General features: G+C 37.9%; 1 non-coding gene across 1 annotated transcript; it reads right to left on the bottom strand.

The window, feature by feature from the left end:
• Window positions 1-1807: 1807 nt before the first annotated feature.
• Window positions 1808-1879, bottom strand: TRNAF-GAA (transfer RNA phenylalanine (anticodon GAA)). The gene has a single exon. It is a non-coding gene; the product is annotated as a tRNA-Phe (tRNA).
• Window positions 1880-23650: the final 21771 nt, after the last annotated feature.

Here is a 23650-nt window from a genome sequence, read left to right as displayed (position 1 = left end):
AAGTTTAGAAAGAGAGATCGACTTAAGGGCCTGTTCATCTTCAAACTCTTTATCTCTTAAGAGGAATATTTTAGTTCTAAGAGAAAAGTGGTTATTCATTTCCTCTAATATCTTATTTCTTAAAGTGTATTCATTACAATTTTTTGTTTTTCAATGATGCCCTTAAAAAGAAATAAAAACTCTCATATATGGGTTAAAATGGATATTTGATAATTTTCAGAATTCAGAGCAACATTTTTCGCATTCAAAGTTCAAAGGAAAGAAAAGTTCATCGATACCAATATACCTCTTAATGTAAATATTACACTTTCAAATGTTAGAGTTTAGAGCAAACGTTAGGGCCTAATTCTATTATACCTTAGGAACAATGTTAATGAGTAGTAGGACGGTAGGATCATTCATTATCTTGTATTTGGCTTTTATATTACCAATACCAAATCAAACCCACCTTAGGTGCCATTTGATTGCACTTTTTAGAGGTATGGATCTGAAAATGCTACTTTTCATACTTCACCCCTTATTTGGTTATACTTCTTAAATTGGGTTTAAAATTGATTTTCAGATATGAAAATCATAGACCTTGGGTAGGTTCTTAATGCACTCAAACGCGTTTCAGAGCCGACCCAATGTCTAAAATATCTTTACAATTTTTCATAAATGACCCGAGTTACCCCTAATACCCCCAAACCCAGAAAACCTTAACATTCGACCTCTCTCTCTCTCTCTCTCTCTCTCTCTCTCTCTCTCTCTCTCTCTCTCTTCACCCTGTCTTCTCGCCATCGCCGCTACAACTTGCAACGACGGCTCTCTCTCTCTCCCCCTGTCTTCTCTCTCGCTCTCTCTCTCTCTCTTCACCTTGTCTTCCCGCCACCACCGCTGCAACTTGCAACGACGGCTCTCTCTCTCTCCCCCTGTCTTCTCTCTCGCTCTCTCTCTCTCTCTTCACCTTGTCTTCCCGCCACCACCGCTGCAACTTGCAACGACGGCTCTCTCTCTCTCCCCCTATCTTCTCTCTCGCTCTCTCTCTCTCTCTTCACCTTGTCTTCCTACCACCACCGCTGCAACTTGCAACGACGGCTCTCTCTCTCTCTCTCTTCGCCCTGTATTCCCGCCACTGCCACTGCAACTTGTAGCTGCAGCTCTCTCTCTCTCCCCCCGTCTTATAGATTGCCCGAAGAAAATGATACCGCTCGAACAACCTTTGGATATTGCCGGTCTAGTCAGTCACAAAAGCCAATGCAACTCGATGTAGCCCATCCAACTCGAACCGGATAGCCTTGTTGAACAAGAGGAAGATAAGAAAAGGAGATTTTAGAGCAGAATTCTTCAAGCAAGCCTTGGGTGAAGAAGGATCCACCAGATTCATGGGACCAGCCATTAAAGATAGACCTCCATCTTTATGTTGAAGGCCCATCAATGGTGTCACCATTCATCGACAGAACCAATCTTTCCTTTCTAAAGGAAAATCAAAACAAACTTTCTGAATCAGAGATTCAGAACCCTAGATTCAGCAAGATTGTTGTAGTCTCTCTCTCTCTCTCTCCCCTGTCTTCCCACCATCGCCATCGTCGTTGTCTTCTCTCTCCCTCTCTCCCTCCCCTGTCTTCCCACCACCACCATCGCCACTGCAACAAGCAACAGTGGTGGTTCGATACTTCGGTGAATAATAATAATGTCTCTCTTAATTATTAATTATAAATTATTTGTATTAATTAGTAATTTTTAAAAATTATTTTAATTTTTATTTGTATTGTTTTAATATTATTTTGAGGTTGAAAATTATTTCTTATGGTAAAGAGTTGATTCATGCGGTGAGCATGGATCGAACACGCGACCTTAGATCTTCAGTCTGACGCTCTCCCAACTGAGCTATCCCCGCTTGATGTTAAATTAAGGAACATATAATAAATAATAGAGAAGTACAAGGCATGAGACAATAGGAAATAGGGAACCACCAATTTGATTTTGAGATTTCGTAAACCATAACCATATGGTAATTTTGCGGTAGAGTTCAGGAAGGTTATCCTATTCATCTTCCAAGTGGATCTGAGTTGTCCTCAGTCCTCACTCTTCTGGGTTCTGATCATAAAATTGTCGCCAATGGAACCTTTTATACGGCCGGCTCTGCACAGACAAGAATGTCTCTCGCAATAATTTTGAGTTGATAAATCAAGACAAACAATACCAAGCAAAAAGTAAAAGTGGGCTTGAAAAGGAAATGTCATTGAATCAAACTTTTAAGAGACGAAACGAAAGAAAGTTGTTCAAAAAAAGATCAGAGATGTTTAATTCATTATTGAGCTATATATCCTCGGGAGTCGGGATGTGCCCCCCATTCATTATCCATTAACATTCCTACTAAAAGATGTCTAGCTCTAGCTTATAAATCTATTCCTATCCTATGTGATTCAAGAGTTGAGTTGCTTGGTCAGGCCCAGGCCCATTTGAACTATATATTTTGGGTGAACGGAATTAAGGCCCATTTTATTTAACAAAGAGACCTTGGAATAGCATAGAACGGTCCAATAACGGCCCATGTTGAGCCCTTGTTTGATTTTTGAAGGGGGAATTTATTACTATGGGTTGTTTTAATTTAATTTAATGCTGTTTGCTTAAAAAAGGGGGAAGCGGAAATCAGATGGCATGATGGATGATTCCACTCTCCACACCCAGACTTGATTACTACCGATTTCTCTTTGCTTTATTGCGGGACCTAACGCTTAAAGCCCAAACAGAAATAGAGTGCAACCATTAAGCCCATCATAATACAAACCAGATAATGTCAATGATGTCATGCAGGCTGGTCTCCCAAAGGCCAAAGCTATAAGTGTGTAACTTGGAAAAGAAGGCTCCAGTAAACTTGCTTGTAAAGTGTCTAGCTGGTTGTAGAGGAGATACCAAGGATGTAAGTATTCACTCCAATTGTGTACACAAAATCAAAGTCTTCACTCGCGCTTAGCTTTTGTCAAAATTTGAATGGATCCTACCTAAAATCTGAGCCCAAAGCAGTATAAGTCCAAAACCCATTGACCAAGAAACCTATTTTTCCGGGATGGGGGTTTAAAGCTTTTGAGAATAGGGGGGCATTTTTTTTTTGGATTTTGAGAGGGGAAAAATTCCCATTGACCAAAAAACTCATGTTCTTTTTTTCCAGATTTATGTGGGGGCCAGGGAAACATTTATTTTCCTAGGTACCACTTATCCGGGTAAGTGATGCCCATCTCCCAGGTGGATAAATAATTTTCCTACCTAAGGAAAAATTGCCAACACTTGAATGAAATAAAAATGTTCTTTTTAATAATAAATATTTTATAACTAAAACGGTTATTGTTTTATTTACCTGAAAAATAAAAAAAATAATAATAATTTATTCGACTAAATGCGTTTATCCAGATAACTCACCAAAAAGCAAACGGGGCATATACATCCCATTACATATGCTTTCTAAAATAGATGGATATTTATATATGGATCTGGACTAAGCAGGCTGTGTTACCAGTAGAAGCATCCCACGTCAGCCGAACAGTCTGTGTGAGCTGATGAAACCTCCTTTGACCTTAACGAACCGGTTCTCTTGCATATTATCTGAATAAAAGAAAAGGAATTAATCCGAGGAATATGAATACTTATCAAAAATTCAAAGGGAAGTGGAGGATAAATGCATCAGATCCTGATAGATGATCAAATGAGATGAGACACGCACCAGCCCCAACCTGGAATCAAATCGAGGTTGGTCTGGGTGACACCCGGCGAGAATGGACAAAACGCATTGTATTATACAAGGAATTTGAAACATTTATCAAGTTTAAATACGGTATTAGATGTGCAATATTAGTAGTAAGATGGTGATCGGTTGAAATTAACTTATACCAACAGATGTCTACCTTCTCAGTGTCTCGAGCACACCAGTACTAAGGGCCTGTTTGGTTAATGAGAAAAGGGTTTGAAATCAGAACCAGAATGGATTATTTTAATTATATCCAACTGTTTGGTTATGCAGAATCAGAATTCCATTCTCATTTTTGTTGGAATAGCAGTTCCCCGTTTGAAGGAATGATCCCCTTCGCTTGTAAATGAAATTTCATTCTAGCTGATTCTAATTCTGATTCTGATTTCTGTCTAAACCAACAACACTATAGTAATAGACCATTCTGATTCTAACTTGAAGGGATTTTGATTTCGATTCCAACTATGGACATTTCAATTCTGATTCTAATTTTAAATCCAATTCCAACTGTAAATCAAATAGACCCTTATTCCAATTCCGATTCCTATGTGAAAAAATAATTAATTCAACTCAATGGTCCAATACACCAGAGGAAATAACATTACAAAGGAAGTCTGGTGGTAAAGACCAAGTGATAGGCCTAGGAACCAAGGGAGTGTGACATGCCACCTTATGGGCCGCAGTATTACAACCACGTCTGACCAAAACCACCCAGTAGTGGGAGATTTTGGAAAGTAGTCCTCTGCAATCGTCAAGGATATTACAAATCCGTCAAGGAGGTGAAGAAAGCTTCTCCAACAAAGAGTCAATTACTTTGTAAAGCATCTCCCTCAAATGTAACAAAGGAAATCCATTTGCATCCTTGAGACCAAATTAACAAATTCAAAGAGGGCCATGTCCAATGTGAGTCCATTACAAATGAACCTGATCCAATCCAGTCTAATGAATATTTTGGACCATTTTGAATCGGTCCAGAGACTGTTTAGTCTGTTCAAATTCTTATTAATTTAGATTGGTTTCAATTCAAACCTGGTTTATTGATACCTATGTTCTTATTTTATATCAATGGACCAGATATTGGTTCAATCCAATATAAATTCCTTATGGACAGACCAGGTCCAATCCATTCAAATGAATTTTGATTTGGACGGAGTCCAACCCAAAACCGGTCCATTGACACTCCTACATTCAACAGATGAATGAGTGAAAAGTGGAATAGCTCAAGCCACTATAAATGAGCCACAATTATTTAGAATAGTTATACCTGTTCCTGCTTGAGATGTAGTGCAAAGCACCATCAAAATTCACCTTGATCCAATTTTGTAGCGGGGCAAACCCAACAAGGGTGTGATGGAATTTGAGGATGGCAATAGAAGAAGGGACTGGATCAAATCAATCACTGATGATCAAATCAATCCTTAAACTGTTTTGACATTAAAAAATGCCACACTAACAGAGCCATATTTAAGTATTTTGAAATTTGCGAAACCCAGCCCACCCATTTCTTTACTTTGAATGCAAAAACCACTTCTTCAAATAAATAAGATTTGCCTTATTAATGCTTCCCCACAAAAAATCCAGACATAAGGAATTCAAAGTACGTGCAAATTGTTGAGAAATCAGAGATGTAGATAAAGCATAGATGATCATGGGCTGAGCTAAGATGGGCCTAGGCCAGGCTTTCCACCTATCTGACTCTAGGCCTATAGTTAATTTTATGTATAAAACATTAAATATATATAATAAGTATATGAAATTTATTTTATACATATAATATAAAATATTATATATAATATGTATTGTAGGTCACACACAGATAGAATTTGTGTAAATAAGATATATAATGATCCAAGCTTGATTGTTTATAGCAACAATGGGATAAAAACATTGAAAACCTTGATCAATTCTTCAACCAATGGGTTGGAAACATTAAAGTTTTGCCATTTCAAAATGTTAAAATTAAAAAAGGAGAAAATTAATTATACCAAACAGATGCCCAATTCGAATAGTATATACAACATTGTATGCAGCAAACATCAATATTGCAAGACTTGGACCCAAAACAGGAGACCAGATTTAGTAGACACCATTGTGAAGTGTGAACACATTCCTTGAGTACTCAATAACTGTTCAGACGGCTGTTACAAATTTTTCTGAGTACTTGGGCTGCATTTGGCATTCTTTATTTTAAGGACTTATCTCCTTTTTGCTGTTAAAAACTCAATGTTTATAGGGGCATTTAAACTGCAAAAAGGAGATAAGTCCTTAAAATAAGGAATGCCAAATGCTGCCTTATTCAAGTGCCCATCTTTTGTAGTGATCCAAACTCGAATATATAATATTCAACAATAGCTCAGGGTTTTATTAGTTAGCGTAAATTGCTAAACCCTCCCTTGAAGTTTGGTAATTGCAATTACTTCTGAATTTTTTGACATAGTTGCAAGTAGACCCCTTTGTTAGAATTCTCTAACAAGAGGGATGAAAATGCCCAAAACACCCATGCAGTTACTTTTGACCAAAATGTTTATTTTTTAAATTTTATCTTTCATATCAATTTCTTCTCCAAGCCCTTTCAATCTCTTTTCTGAAATTGATTTGTTTTTCAAATTTGGCCTTCATATCAATCCCTTGAAGGTAAAACTTCAACTTTAAACTCTCTTTTTTTTATGTTCATAAAATTTGTATTATTTTTACTATAGAAACCATCCTTGATAGTAACTGCATGGTATTTTGGACATTTTGTGCTTCTTGTTAAAGGATTTTAACAAAGGGTGTATACTTGCAACAGTGTCAAAAAGTTAAGGGGAGGTGATTGCAATTACCAAATTTCAGGGGAGGTTTCAACAATTTACCCTATTAGTTAACCAAGCAATTAGCCAGTTCAACTTGTGAAAACCATTAATTAGCTGGGTCAGGGACTTGGAATGCCTATCCCTTATTGGTTTTCACTAGGGATGCAAGTCGGGCAGGTTGGGCCAGGTTTATGGTCAACCCAAGCCCAACCCTAAGATTTGGGCCTAAGGCCAAGCTGGTCAAGCCCAATCTTTCTAACCCGAGCTAGCTCGTATTGTAAGTTGATGCATTTGGGTTGGTGTTGGGCCCGGGCCCGAGTCAGGCTTGGGTTGGTCAATGAACCTGTTCTAAAATTATACATGTATGATTGTATGCATTTATGCAAATATGTCTGTATATATGTAAATACATATACAAATATGTATTTATACATGTAAATACATATCTATATATGTATGTATAAATGTGTATAGTTGGGTCAGGTTCAAGCTACCTAAGGGCTAAACCCAGGCCCAACCGAAAAAAAAAAAAACCCAAATTCTTGAGTCCAAGCCCAATCTGAGGACCAAAAATCCAAGCCCAACCCATGTAAAATTCCAGGCTAGGCCAGTTCGGGCTTGGGTTGGGCCCGCCCAAGTTGCACCCCTAGTTTTCATAGTTTGCACCATCAGGTGCGATTTGACTCCTAGAACATTGATGCGGTATATAGCACATCTAAACCCTGTAATTTGAATTTTTGGTAGACAATCATTGTTTGATAGATGTTATACACGGTTTCATACAGCAACCATGTGTAGCAAATCTAATCAGATGTTTCAAAGGGATAAACATTGACTCGGGTCTTGATATCAAGGATCAAAATATTGATATGCTCGATACACTAAATTTGATATCGATCCATATGGATATGATCAATACTCCATTTAATTTTATTATCTATCTATAGGCCCCAAGTCAGGAGCCCTCTCCTTCTCCCATTCCTCCTCTCTTCTCTCCTTAAACCTCTATCTTTTCTCCCTTACCCCTTTCTAGCTCTCTCATTCACTCTCTTTCTTTCCTCTTATTCCCTACCCAGCCCACCCATTAAGCCACGTGGCAAGGGAGTTAGTTATCAAAGAAAGAAAGAGAGATTTGGTTTTATAATATCTAGCCAAATGGCAGCATTTCCCCCACCTTCCCCTAAATTATCTCTAATTCCTATTTATCTATAAAATTATTTCTAATTAGGTAGATAGTTTCTCTACTAAATTATCTCTAATTCCTATTTATCCTCTCCCACTTTTGATTTATATCTATCTAAAGAAAGTTTTAATTAAAAAATTTAAGAACTATTTAAATATTATAATGAAATTATGTAACTTTAAAATATGTTTTGTAAACACAAAAATAATATTTTTATGAATTATTTAATTTAATAACTAAATAATATTTTAAAATTTTAAATGACAAAATTATTTAAACGTTATTCACATAATAAAAATTTAAAACTAAAAATATCATCTAAATATATCGATAACTAAACATTTTAAATAAAAATATTAAAAGTAGCTAAATAATTATATAACATAAAATAAATAAAATTTAAATAAAAAATTTTAAATATTTTACATATTATTTAGATATTTAAATAACTAAATATTTTAATATTTATTATAAACACAAGAATAATATTTTTATGGATTATTAAATTAAATAAATAAATAATATTTTAAAATTTTAAATAACAAAATTATTTAAACGTTATTCACATAATAAAAATTTAAAACTAAAAAATGTTATAATAACTAAATACTTTAAATAAAAATTATTCAAAATAGCTAAATATTTATATAACATAAAATAAATAAATAATTGTAAATATTTTACATATTATTTAAATGTTTAAATAACGAAATACTTAACATAACTAAATTTTAAATAGATAAAAAGAACGAAATTATGAAACAAATTTAAAAAATTCCTTACAAGTAAAAAAGTAATTATAATAGATTTCATAATATTTGAAATAATAATATAACGAAATTATATAATAATAGTATGAATTGTAACTTTTCAAATTATTAAATTCAATAAATAATTAATATTTTAAAATATAAATAATGAAATTATTTGAATAACTAAATAACATTGTAAATAACTAATTTTTAAATATGTTAAATATAAAAAATTAATAACTAAATAATATTTCGAATTTTAATTAAAAGTAGATCAAATAAGGAAATTAAGTAATAAATTTCAAAAAATAATATTTATTAGTAATAATTTTAAAATATTTATATGTATTTATTATATATTTGTATATACTAAAATTAATATTTAGTGTACTTTCAAAAATTATTTATTGTATTTGTGATAAATAGATTTTTAATAATTATATATAAATATATTTTTGTTTTGTTATTTAAAAGAAAATTTTCAATAATAATTGGAGATTTAAAACATTATTGTTTAACTTTTAAGTTTAATTTGTTGTACTTATTGGATTTATTGTATTTTTGTTGTAATTTATTGATTAATATTTGTTAGAGATTAAACTATTATTGGATATTACACTATTTATTGACTAATTTAATATATTTATAGTATTTATTATATTTTCATAATTATTGTATTCGCTGTATATTTATTTGTTGTTTGTTGTATTTTCATTATAAATTTATTTTCAATAATTATGTATTTTCACTATAAATTCTCGACAATTATTGGAGACAAAACTATTGTTATTTATTAGAGACTGGACTATTAATTTAGCTAAAATTAGGAGTGTTCATGGGTCATTTCGGTTTGGTTAAACAACAAATTATTTAACATAACTAGATTTTAAATAGTTAAAATGACGAAACTATGTAATAAATTTTAAAAATTTCTTAAAAGTATAACAATACTTATAACATAATATTCAAATTAATAATAATTTAAATTTTAAAAAAATCAATAACGAAATTATGTAATAATAGTATAAATTATAATTTTATGAATTATTAAATTCAATAAATAATTAATATTTTAAAGTTAAATAATGATATTATTTAAACAACTAAATAATATTATAAATAACTACTTTCACTTATATCAATTGATAACTCTAGAAAATAATGTTAAAAAAATAATAATTTTAAATTCTTAATCTGTATTTATTATATATTTATCTATACTAAAATTAATATTTCTTGTATTGAGTTATTTATTGGTTTTGTGTTAAATATATTTTTTATAATAATTGGAATTAAACTATTGTTATTTAACTTTTTAAATTTAATTTATTGTACTTATTATCTTTATTACATTTTTGTTATAATTCATTGATTAACATTTATTAGAGATTTAACTATTTATTGACTAATTTAATATATTTTTAGTATTTATTATATTTTAGTAATTGTTGTATTTTCATTATCAATATATTTTTAATAATTGTGTATTTTTTGCTATAAATTTTTAATAATTATTGAAGATTAAACTATTGTTATTTATTAGAGATTAGACTATTAATTTAGTTGAAATTAGGAGTGTTCACAAGTTAGTTTGGCTTGGTTGTAGGTTGTGTGACCAACCAAATCAACTTGGTTAGGTTGAGTTGGTCACTAGAAACCGACTGACCATTAGTGAAAACCAGCCAACTTGGATTGGATCGTTCTAGATTGGTTGGGCCTTCTTATGAACAGCCCTAATTTACGCTTTATCAATTGGTGTCGTCTGTGGGAATTCTAAACGAAAAGCCAGTTCATTCTCACTATTCTCACTTAGTTTTCAAGATGGCTACACCATCTCCAAAGAATAACTATAACGAAGGAACCTCCATTGGGGGCAAAACCAAGCAATCGAGCCCTCGGTGATTCCCACTAATGTGGACCACCGCCAATTCCAAGAATTGATGCAGTGTGCCCAAAGCCACTACCCCAAAATCAAAACCTGGGCTAGATAGTCAATAGGTCGGTCACCCCACCAAAGGACAGGCATCAAACCATCAATGTTTCAAAGAACCCAGCGATGACCCAAACCTCTGAAGTACAAGATGCTACATACATTCTTAACAAGGAGACCAACAAGGCGAACACCTCGATCAGGTTGAATAGTACCACTTCGATATCGGGGTCCAAGAGGAATAGGCGTAGGAGGTGCCTTAGACATGAGCCCGTTAAGAGCCGACTCAGCCCTAAGGTGTAGGACCGGCAGTAGAGCGGTAGAGCCCCTCTGAGGACCAAGTGGTCGAACACTTTGACTGTGCCCTAGTTCACTCGGGCCTCACCCCTAACAACCAAGATCCTTTCTAGGCCCCGACTCAAGGACTTCAAGGCCCTAAATCTGGAGACCTACGATGGAATGATGGACCCAGTCGACCACGTCGACAACTTTTAGGCCTTCATGCAACTGTGCAAAGTGAACAAGGCAAGCCTGTGCCTCGCCTTCCCAACAACATTTCACCAAGCGGCTTAGATGGTATACTCTGGCCTAGCCCCAAGTTCCATCAAAACCTGGGACCAATTTGTTAACATGTTCACCACTCACTTTGCCACCAGCAAGTGTCGCTCGAAGACCGCCAACTACCTGATAACCATCTACTAGAAATCTGGCAAGGACCTTAAGGAGTATGTGCGGAGGTTCAATCTAGAGTCTCTACAAATCTAGAATCTTGACCCCGCCATACAAATAACTATGGCAATCCACGGCATTCAAGATCCCTTTTCAGGAGTTTGCTTGTGAAGAACCCCTCAAAGGACATGGAGAAGTTCCTTAAGTGAGCTCAGAAGTATATAAATGTTGAAAAGATGATTTGTGCACATGAAGAGATCACCAAGCCGGCAAGAGGAAGGAACGTGATAATGACCAAGATGAGAGCAATAAAAGCAACCAGAGGAACAATAGGTCATTGAGGCACTCCAAGTTGCCAAGCCACAGATCTAGGTTGTCCCCTCGCTGTTCTAGGTCACCAACATGATGCTCCAAGACTCCCTCCCCCCGGATGAAATACAAGGACTACATTCTACTGAATGTGAGGAGGGGAGAGACCTTCATGGAGAGTAAGTCAGTCGACTACCTAATGTGGCCATCTCATCTAAAGGGAAATCTAACAAATAGAAATCGAGGTCGGTATTTCCACTTCCACAAAGATAAGGGACATGACACCAAGAATTGTTGGAACCTAAAAGATGAGATCGATGAGCTCATTCAGCATGGATATCTTAAGAAGGAAGACCGAGCTGTTGAGCCACTGAGAAACCAGCCCCAAGCGAACGAATGACCACTCGCCGGTAGACCTATTCATGGGCCAGGCTTCAGGCCCAATTTTACACTATCTCAGGCTTGGGCTTCAGGCCAGGCCCATTAGAATTTTGACAAAAGTTAAGCCCAAGCCTGACCCATGAACAGGTCTACTCGCCAGGGTGATCAACATGATCATTGACGGGTCGATAGTAGTGGGTTGTAGCTCGTCCACTGGGAAGGCATTGGTGCGGGATCTAAGTACAGACGAGGAGAAGCCCCCACAGAGGCTACGAATGGAAGAGGTATTTTAATTCACCCAGGATGATACTAGAGGGGTTCACTACCCTCACAATGACGCCCTCATAATGAGTTTGGTTATTCACAACTATGAGGTAAAGTGCATCTTGGTTGATAGCAGTAGCTCGACAGGCATTCTTTTTGTGGAAACCTTCGAAAAGATGCAACTGCAGATGTTAGACCTTGTCCCTACCGATGTACCACTAGTCGGTTTTACCAGGGAGGTCATTCAACCTCTAGAAAGGATCAACTATTGGTTAAAGTGGGGATCATGCCAAATAGGATCATGTTCGACCATAGTTTTTTGGTCGTTGACACACCCTCACCCAACAATGCTATCCTTACTACCCTATCCTACATGCACTCAGAGTTGTGGTATCTATCTAACACTTGGCCATGAAATTCCCCATTGAGAATGGAATTGAAGTAATGTTTGAGGAACAAAAAGAGTCCCAGAAAATGTTACGTGGCAATCTTGAAAGGCAAGGCAAAGCAATTGCCGACAATTGACTTGTAACCGCTCCCAGAATCTAGAGAGGACAGAGCTCGCACTATAGAAGATGTCATCTTGGTGCCGGTCTTAGATACCAAGCCCGAGAAAACGATCCAAATTAGATACCACCTTGAGGAACCTTTCTTCTCCAAATTAGTGAACTTTTTATGTTATAATGTAAATATACTTGCTTAGTCGCTTGCCGACATGCCTGGCATAGACCCCTCTATGCTTACCCATAGGTGCAACATAGATCCCTTGGTTAGACCCATAAAGTAGAGGAAAAGGAACTCCACCCCGAAGTGGTGGAGGACCATTGACGAGGAGGTCGGGATGCTCCTTAGTGCTGACTTCATCAAAGAAATAGAGTACCCAAGCTGGATAGCAAATGTGGTACTTATTTAAAAGGGAAACAGGAAGTGACGAATGTGCATCGATTACACCGACCTAAACTGAGTCTGCTCGAAGGATAGCTTCCCACTCCCAAGGATAGACAAATTGGTACATGTCACCTCGGGGTTCGAGTTGTTGAGCTTCATAGATGCCTACTCTAGTTACAAGCAGATCTAGATGAATCCAATAGACCAAGGCCCTGTTTGGCACATCTTTTCCATGCGTCTTTCAATCGTTTACAAGCCGGGAAGACCGCACTGTGGTCTTTTTCCGTTTGGTCCATAACAGATCTAGCCACCAAAAGTTGGTGTGCTAAAAAGACGCGAGAAACCCATTTGGGTTGATTTTGGGAAGCTCCAAATGGAGATTTTCATGTCTTTCTCACTTTATTCTTGCACAGAATGACGTGTAGTATCCAAACTAGCTTTAGGATACTTAGATCATGCAAAAGCTTAATGCGTCTTTTGACTGTTAGAGCTACCAAAAGATTTTTCCAAAAATACTTGCCAAATGACCCCTAAGAAAAAAAATAACTTTTGTAACCGAAACTGGCTTATATTATTACAAGGTCATGCCTTTCGGCCTAAAGAATGTCGAGGTGACCTATAAGCGTCTTGTAAACAAAATTTTTTCAAACTTGATTGGAAATAAAGTAAAAGTTTATGTAGATGATATGGCTGCAAAAAGTAAAAAATCTAGTAAAAAAAAGCAACATAGGAGGAGGTTGCTCCTGTATAGGTCGTGGAACCAAGCTAGATAGATCCGCTCTTCATGTACTTGTGCCATAGAGTGTTGCCCTCAGATTAAAACGCAGCTTGGAAGATTGAACAGAAGGCAACTCATTACATCATAATTGACGAACAATTGTACATGAAGTTGTCCACCCTTGCGATGTCTCCGACCTTGCGAGGCTTACTACGTGCTCTAGGGGATCCACGAGGGACTGTGGCAAACACTTAGGGGGCAAGGTGTTTGCTCAGAAGGCCCTCCAACAAAGCTGCTACTAGGGGTGATCATTTCAGCCTAGCCTGAAAATTCCAAGCTTGGGTCTAGGTTTTGTGTTTAGGTCCGACCTCGGCTCGAACCCGCATCAGGCCCATAAATTTTAGGGTTGGGCATGCGCCTAATACTTTAATCCCAACTTGGGCCCTACCCGACCCACATATATTTAAACATACACATTTTATGTATAATGTATATATATGGACACATGTTATTTTATATTATATTATATATTTTATATATAAATATTATAATATGACATGTATAATTTATATTATATAATGTATAAAATACGTTTACATGCATGTTATATGTTATTTAATATAAAATATTAACTATATGTAATGTTTTATATATGAAAGACATAGGCTCGGAATCAGGCCCAACCCAGCCTGGGCCCATGTAGACATAGGTTAGGGCTTATATTTCAAGCTTGGAACCCGGGCCTAGGCTATAGCCCTTATCATAAGTGAAAAGATCGGCCCATTATCACCCTTGGCTACTACTGGTCAACAATGAAGGCAAATGCAATCCAGTTTGTGCAACACTGTGATTGGTGTCATTGCCACACCAACATACCCCGACATCCAATCGCTGACCTGTAATACCTAACCAGCTCGTGGCCTTTTGCCCAATGGGAGATTGATGTCCTTGACCCCTTTCCACCGGCAACTGGCTAGAGGAGGTAATTGTTGTGGAAGGCTGAAATGTGTCGTTTGTCGATAAGGGTTGCCCCACGTACTGATCTTGAACAATGGGTAGTAGTTCAGAGACATTAGGTTCCAAGATTAGAGTGCCAAGTTGGAAATCAAATAGAAATTTACCTCAGTCGCTCACCCCCAAGTGAACGGGCAAGCCGATTTTACAAATAGGGCCATCTTGCGAGGCTTGAAAGCTCAGTTGGCCCGAGCTAAGGGTTTGTGGGTCGACGAGCTCCCCAACGACTTATGAGCATATCGAACGACAACAAGCGCAACGTTGTTCAACCTAACATTTGGGATAGAGGTTGTTATCCCTACCATGATCGAGGTGCTGACCTTACGATTAGAAACATATGGCAAGGAGGAGAACAAAGAGTTGTGGACCAACCTCGACTTAGTCAAAAAGGTACACGACTATGCTCGAATTTGGACTGCTGCCTACTAGCAAAGGGTAGCTCAATAATGCCAAAGTCAAAAAGATGTTGCTTCTGAGCTAACTACCTTGTGTTGAGGAAGGTCATCATACTCAAGCTGGGAGTGGGAAAGCTTGGCCCCTACTGGGAAGGTCCCTACAAGGTGACTAAGGTATTGGGACCAAGGACTTATGAACTCGAAACCCTCAAGGGGAGGCAGGTCCCTCGTTGTGGAATGCCAACAACATTAAAAGACACTACTTTGAAGTTTCGAGCTCCTAAATTGAAATTTGAAATTTAACTGAGTGTCATAAACAACACCTTGGCAATCCCGACCTCTAACCTACGTGATCACCCACTTATGCAATTTGGTCCGACCAATTTGCTCTTAGTACATCGGTTCATTACATATGAGACCGACCCACTTTGTGCACCTTGGTTCATGAACGATAAAGCTGACCCACTATGCGCATCTTGGTACCATTTCACTACTTAGCCAATAATTGTCTTATGACTTAGAAAAAATAGAAAGGTGCAAAGGAAGTAGATCGACACATTGAAGTCAAAAAGTTCTCCATTACTTAATAAAAAAAGAGATTATATCACTATGGCTAAAAAAGAAGAAAGATAAAAAACAACAAAAGTAGAAAAGCGAGCTTAGAGGCTCGGGATACATCATGTATGTATGGGGGGTCCAAGAAAAGAGGCAAATGGTCACTCGTCATTATGGGACACATCATTGCCCCTATCTTGTGTTTCCTCAACGTCATCAATGACTTCCTCATCTCTACCACCCTCTCCTTTGTCCCCCTCAAAATTGGGCTACTTGTCGACCCGATCGATCATCTTGGCAGTGTAGGCCGAGATCTTCAGCTTCTCCAAGTCAAACTCTAGGCTCAGGGATGCTACAAGCATGCAACACAGCATGAAGCCCTAGTGGAAGGCAGCTGCGCTAAAGTCCTCCTGATGGAATTGCTGAGAGGAGTGATACTCTTCGACACCTTTGGCTTTGGTGACGCGGATGTCTTAAGAGAACTTTGGCCTTTGCTCCACAAGCTTAGTCTCTTTTCTACTCTAGCTCGCTGGCCTACTCATCAATCTTCTTTGCCAGATCGGCCTTCTCTGGTTTTTCCTATGCCAGCTCAGTCTTCAGGTCCAAGACAAGTTAGGAAGCCCATTCCAAGTGACCTCGGGAGAGCATTCCAGTGACCCAATTCGGTCTGGCTCAGCAGAGCGTGTGTCAAGGAGTTTCACTTGAAAAATATCTCAAGATAGTTAGAAAGCGACAAGAGATACACAATAGAAATTGAAGTCATTGTAAGAGTACTTACAACCACGAGGTACTAAAGTATCTTGCCGCCGACCTGAGTAGGTCACCACATATTGCGTCTCCACCTCCTTTGGGATGACGACAACCTTGCTCTTCTCCAGTACTATCGTCGGATCCAGGATCAAGTGCCCTTCCCTATAATCAGCATTCAAAGTGTCGATCTCATTGGATCTAGGAAGCAAATGACTCTCTTCGGGAGCCCATATGACATTGGATTCCGTCGCAATGTTGTCTTGTCGTTCCTCCTCAATGAGGTCAATGTGGATGACCTCAGAAGCTACCTGCCCATTGGCCTCGGCCTAAGGAGCCTCACTATGGGCTACCTTCCTCTTTTTCCTCTTCATGGCTTGGAATAGCCCCAAAGTAGTTACCCCTGATATGTCTCTTGCACAAGTGAATTGAAGTAAGTTGAACTGTTGAAGTAGAAAACTAACAGAAAAAGCACCTAAGTCTGGCATGACGACCTTCCTGGAGGACTCAACCCCTACTTGGATCAACTTCTCTTCAACCAAAAACTCACTGAACAATGATCTCCTATTGACCAAGACTTATACCCTAACCTGCGGGCGTTCATTCAAAGTCTCTTCACTGAAATCCTTAGGAGTCATCTTCCACTCCGAGGTAAAGGGCCACCCGCCATCAGCAACTAGGAAGAAGTATATCCTCTTCCAAGCCAACACCTTGGAAGGGAAATTGTCCAACAACTTGCAACCAAGGTGGTAAGACAAGTAGAAGCTGAATTTTTCTGTAGGGTTCCTCTTTAAATGGCAAAGGCCAATAAAGGTCTGGATGGTTAAGGGAAAGCCGAAGTTATGACAGAAAGAGATGGTGTCGACCAGGGTTTTTATGGAGTTCGAGTGAAGTTGAGCTAGGGAAATGTCATAGTAGTTCAACACCTCAATTATAAAGGGATGGAGAGAAAACCAGAGTCCGACCTCTAGTGCCTATTCAAAGAGACAAACCTCCTCCTTCTTTTACTCCCAGGGGTATTGGCCAAGAGGAAGGGAATAGTTGAATTAGTTGAGGATCTTATACTGAGCTACGAGCCTGAGGATGTCCTTGAATGTTAACTTTGTTGGACTGAACTCTGACTTGGTCTTGGGTTGTTGTTGGGAGGTTGAGGCCCCTTTATGGGAATCTTGTTGTTCTTGAGACGAGGACCCCTCCTCAGCATGAACAAAATGATCCTTCTCTCCCCAGACTCACTATTGGACATAACTTAAAAAGGGAGAGAAAAAAAAAGAATAGAAATGGCACAAGGACTCACCAAGAAGAGGCTACTAAACCAACCTCGTTGACCTCACCAAGGATTGCGATCACGCTAAGCTCTTCAACATTACGACGCTTCAACCTTACTCAAACTCTAGAAGATAAATGCAAATGGTACCCCCAAGGACCCCTATTTATAGACAGGAAACCCAGCCTACGAACAACAAAGATTGATCTGATCCAATGGCTCAGAGGGACGCAACAATTTGTCTTCCAAGGCCAAAATGAGTAACATGTTTTTTATGTCAGTGAAACTATAATCACCCCAAACTGGGCTACTCCCTTTAACGAGCTTGGAACCTCAGGCTCGGGAGTGGGGGACAATTGATGTGGGGTAATTTGGTTGACTAATCATAAAGAGGCATGTGGAAAATTCGAACCGTTTAATGACACCTTGATGCCACATGGGGATAGGTCGCACATAGCAAGGTCGGCCTAAGCCAACTAACTACATCTCGACCTAAGGAAGACTGGTGGGTTGTTCCACGTTAAAGCAGAGCACATCACTTTGAGAAAACAAGTTAATGACTTCGAATGCCGACTTGACCTCCCCAACCTAGGTGGACAACGACTTGAGTAGCCAATCATGAAAGAATGGGAGGATCCATCTAATGGACACCAAAAAAATTGCGGAATGGGTGGGCGAATTTAAAAAATTTTCCTACATTCTCTCAACTGGGAATCGTATTCCCTAAATTTAGAATACAATATTCAAGGATCCTACTTGAACCATAATCGAACCAGATCTGAACCAAAAGGAAAATGGAGGATTATACCTGATCTGGAGAAGCAGTATCTCCCGAAGTTGGTGTTCACGCCCAAAGAGGACACCAAGATCCGCTCCTGCTGAAGATGACACAGCTGTAGGTGGAACGGAACCAACAGAGTGCGTCCTACACACTAGATCCTTTTCAAGAACCCTCTGGAAACTCTGAGCACCAAATCTTTTACAGTCTTTTCTGCAAGACTAATGTCAAGGATTGATTTCTTGATTTCTTTCTTCTGCAAAGATCAAATCTTGCAAGAAGGAATGGCGGCGGCTGGAGGAGAACTCCTAGGATGAAGATGGCTGAATTGCTTCTCTTCTCTTTGGAGTGTGTATGAGATCCTATCTCAATTCGTAGGATGCTTTCTTGCTTGCACCCTTGGTTCGAAATCTGATATATTTTTTTCTCTTAGGGTTTCTCCTCTTTTCTTCTTGATTAAGAAACCTCCTAATTAGGAGTTATCCCAATCCAAATCAGTATTTAGATAGGGGATTATCTTAATCCTATCTGTAGATTAAGTTAGCTTACTCTTGATCTTATCAGGAGGTTACCATATTCAAATCTGATTTGAATTTGGTCTCCTAGAGTGGATAAGGTTAAAGGCCCAATCCTTTTACTAACATTAATCTCATATTCGCCCCATAGATGAGTGATCATATCAGCCCAGCTCGAAATGGGCTTTTGGCCCATTAAGTGTTCAATGCTTAACTAGTTTCCAATCTGCTGCCCAGTTGAGCCACATGGGTTCGGCCCAGCTTTTATTACAAGGCCCAGCCGAATTCACTGAAAAGCTCAATGAACCCCTGAGCCCATCACATGGACCCTATGGGCCCAACACTTACATTAAGTGGTCCCTGGGCCAAGCTAAGGATCTCACTGATTGGCATATCAAAGACAGCCCGATCCGACACCCAGTGAAGTATCATAATTGAGTCTTGGGGTCAGGTGTAACTTTCCAGTTTTACCCATCTGTCTCAAAGGTCCAGGGCAATACTGGAAATCTGGTCCGGTTCAAGGATTCGAGTAATCCCATACTGCATGTGCCTTGGGTCTTACCCTGGTGGCCGAGACAGGCCATCCCAACACTTGGTGGCACACCAGTATCAGCCTTGGCAGGATAAATCTCCCCAGACTTATCCAACGGTTGTCAACATTTAAAAGTAACACGAGTCTCTATAAGTGTCCAGTTTTAGGGTCTTACACAGAATTATACCAAACAACATGAATCAAACATGCACTTTATTTACTTACACTAAATATCAAAAATACATCAAATCATATTGAAGCTAAGGGCATACAAAACTGTCTAACAAATCAACCTCTGGGTACTGACCTACGTGGTGGGCTGTCCTTATCCGGTTAGCACACTTATTGGTTTTGAAACTAGAGTTGGCACATCTCCCACCTGGCAGGGATGACCCTGGTCCCCGCACGCTTTGGAGAGATTGGATGAGGGTTGTCGCCAACACCGGTGCAACGTGCCTTGAATATAATGGGCTGATAAGGCCTATTGCTCCTGAATATCTCAGACACGGCTCTTGGACCCTGATGCCTATAAAAAGGCACCTCCTTGCCTTCACAAGGTATGTACGATTAAGTGCGAAAACCAACTCTCTTGCTTTTTAAATTCCCTAGTTTTCTTGCTTTTTAGCTTAGTTAACTTAAGTATCAGAGTTCTCATCTCCGATCTAAACCCACAAACACTCTGATTTCCTATTTCTTGTAGATTGATCTGCTAACCACATCTACTATTCATTTGAATTGTCCTCTAGCAAAGAAGTTGGGTGATTTACGCTTCATTAGTAACTACGGTGTCCCTTTAAATAGAACTAAACCTAAACACCACAAGTTCTCCCTAAGTCAAGCCCAGATTTCTAACCCACATAATATCGCAACCGCACATGGAAACATCTCATCCTCTTGCATGTTCTTTATATGCATGGGGATATGTTTCCAATGCACTGGGTAATGTTTTGTGGGTAGAGTTCTTGTTGGTAGGAGATCTAGAGTCGATAAATTCATCCCCTGTTTAGAGAAAGAGCGAGAGACAAAGAGAGTCAAACTAGATAAAAAAAAACTTGGACAAGTAAAAGAAATCAAATAAAATGAAAATGGAAGTATAAGTTCGAATCAAATATCTTCAATGGTTATTACTGAGCCTAAAAGATGAGTTATTTTTTTATTGTTGCAAAATCAAAAGTTCTCATTGGAATATTCGGACATTCTTTTTTAAGTTTGTAAGAATTCAAAGACATTAAAGCCAATTGGGAATTGGGACGAAATATCAACTACTCCCACTCCTGTCTGCGTCTGCTGGCTCCTATTGGACCTTTTCTTAGTTAAAAAGCAACCACATATTCTAAAATGGTATCCATTTGAATCCACAGCCTTGTATTAAAAAGTAGGAAGATGAAACGATTTTCCACTACTCTCTTTTCAATTAAATTAACATCCCTCAAAGAGTCCAGATCTGCTGTTCATACAAACTCTGTTCATGTCTATCCACAGCCTATATAGTATGGTTTTTAAAACTGGATCGGACCGGACAGTCGGATCAGAAAAATTGATCCGTTTTCCCCCAAAATCATTGATTTTGGTCAGCAAACCACTAAATCAGCTGGTTAACCGTTTGAACGGTTTTGACCATTTTTTAAAATTTTTTAATTTTTAAAATTTTTTTTTTGTTAGAACGAACTAGCCATTCGAGACAAATGGTCGGACCGTTCGGACTGGTAACTAGACCCTTAACTGGTTCGATCACCAGTTCGTTTTTAAAAACCATGCTACATAGTATTATGCAAAGATAGATGTTCCCAATTTACGGGAGTCGTGTATTCTGGGTAAATATGGACAAAGTTCTCAGAGATCCAGAATCTCATCCTCCTATACAAGTATCATACAAGGGGAGATGTTTCTAATTCACGGTGTAGTGTATTGTGGATAGACGTGGGCAGAATTCTCATAGAGAGGAGATCCGGAGTCCCCTCAAAGATCTTAATGTTGGTTCATTGATTTGCAAGAAGATGGAATTTTGTATTTTCTATTTTTAAAAATCCAAAATCCACGTGGTGCACACAAAGCTCGTATTTATTAATTATATCTGTGACCACGACAACCTACCCTCGGCCTCCATTACAGACATGACCAACTGACCAAGTGACCCACCTCATCTCGTCAAAGATCAAATTCATGGATTTAGTAATTCACCCCTTTGACCGGGAGCGGCAAATTATATTTATTTAATAGGGGATTAAACTTTAGACTTTAGATAAGCTTTTAATAACATTTATTTTTTGTCTTCTAACATTTGATTGACATCAAAAGTTGTTGAATATTTATATACATTAAGGGCATTGTCATGTAGGTTGTAACTAGTAATCAAGTGTCTATAACAATTAACAATAACAAGTGGTTGGAGGTTCAGCGGCTCAAGCAATCGATTCACTGGCATGTTTTTCAAAATCGGACTGGATGGTCGGATCGATTGACTAAAAAATCGGTCAGGAAATGTTCCGTTTTACCCTAAAACCGGTCGGACCGGTTCACTAACATGGGTTTCTGGTTTGTAAAACCTTGTTCATTGAGTTAACATTGTTGACTAATATAAGTGGTTCGGAGACAACCCAAAGCACTAGGGGTGTAACTGGATTGGATTCTGATCTGATTCGATCCTATTTTGTCAGTTCGAATCCCCTCCCCTTTTAGATCTTTGAATAGGATCTGATCAGAAATCGGATCATCCCTCTATTTGATTCATGAAGATCCGATCCAACACATATAACACGTATATATTATGTATTATTTATTGCATTTTTGTAAATTTATTATATTAATTATTTTTTATAAAAAACATGTATTTATATGATGAAAATAATTGAAAAGATACTTGTATTTTTTTGTTTTTCTTTTTTAATTTATTATATTTTAATTTTCTTTTTATAATTTAATAATTTTTAAGAAATTTAAGTTGAACCGGATCAGATTAAAAAATCTGACTTCTTCATTGGATTTGAATTTGAATCCATGCTTATAAGATTCAATTGAATCTTCATAACGAATCAACCCTTAACAATACCAAATCAGATTCCGATGTACCCTGACTCGAATCCAATCCAATCCATTTGCATTCCTACAAATCACAAACTGGGTGTCCAGTGGATCACTTGATGGTCTGACACCAAATTACTTATACTTGTTTTCCTACACATCATCTTATCTCGACTAGCTGATCACTTGTTTGGATCTTCATACATGTTTGATAAAACACATCTTACACAGTAGTTGTTGATAGGTGTTTTTAGGTGAGGATGAAGTAGGGGTGTATAACTTGGGCGCGGTCGGATTAGGTTTTGGTCAAAATTTGAATGTGCTCGTCCCAAAGGTCCAAATCTGAAAACTGAAATAGTGTAATATACTAATTTGGGCCAAACCAGTTACCCCCTAACGGTGTTTTGTTGATTTGTGGTTGGTTCTATTTCACCATTGGCTGGATGAATCCGTACGATTTTGTTTTAGGGTTCAGGTCTCCTCCCAATTGAAAACCGCCCCCAACACATTTAAACACGGTCTATGTTTATACAGCGCATACATGATAAGTCCCGGTCTTGTGAAAGATCTGAGTTTACATCTGCGCCCCCTTAATGTCCTACAGTACATTCCTGCTGTGTATTAGGAACTTTTCCCGATGATGATATCATCGGCTCTGGTACTATCATCGGGAGATGTTCCTAATACACGACCGATATGTGTTATGGGACATTTGCGGGGCACAGATCTGAACTTGATAAATCTCATTCTTATGGTCAATGTTGGGATAATTTTTTGTTTGTTGGAATAGATTCCATATATATATATATATAAACGTCATCACCATTATTATTATTATACAATTAGTGTTTTAAATTCTGACCCAGAGGTTGAACCACTTTTTTTGTTGGTTCAATGAATCAATGCCACATATTAGTAAAATAGTAAAAAGAAAATAATAACAATTTCGGAGAAGTACAGATAGACCCATTGCAGAATTCTGATTTCTACTGCAGATCTATAATATTTCAAAAAGTCAATTACTCCTATCCTATGCATTAATGCTCGCCCCTAAATTGACATCAATTCCAAGTTGACACCTACCCAAACTATAATTTGTACTTATGAATTCTGACCCTAACAATTTTGAACGAATCAGCTAAATCAACGGTTTAATCGTCTTGATATAACGACGGTCTGTCGAGTCAATGGTTTTTTTGGTAATGCAAGGAAT

The sequence above is a fragment of the Nelumbo nucifera genome, chromosome 1, assembly GCF_055504915.1.
Source record: "Nelumbo nucifera cultivar China Antique chromosome 1, China Antique-T2T, whole genome shotgun sequence".
Lineage (NCBI taxonomy): Eukaryota > Viridiplantae > Streptophyta > Magnoliopsida > Proteales > Nelumbonaceae > Nelumbo > Nelumbo nucifera.
The sequence above is the reverse complement of the archived record's forward strand: the minus strand, read 5'-3'. Positions and strand labels throughout refer to the sequence as shown.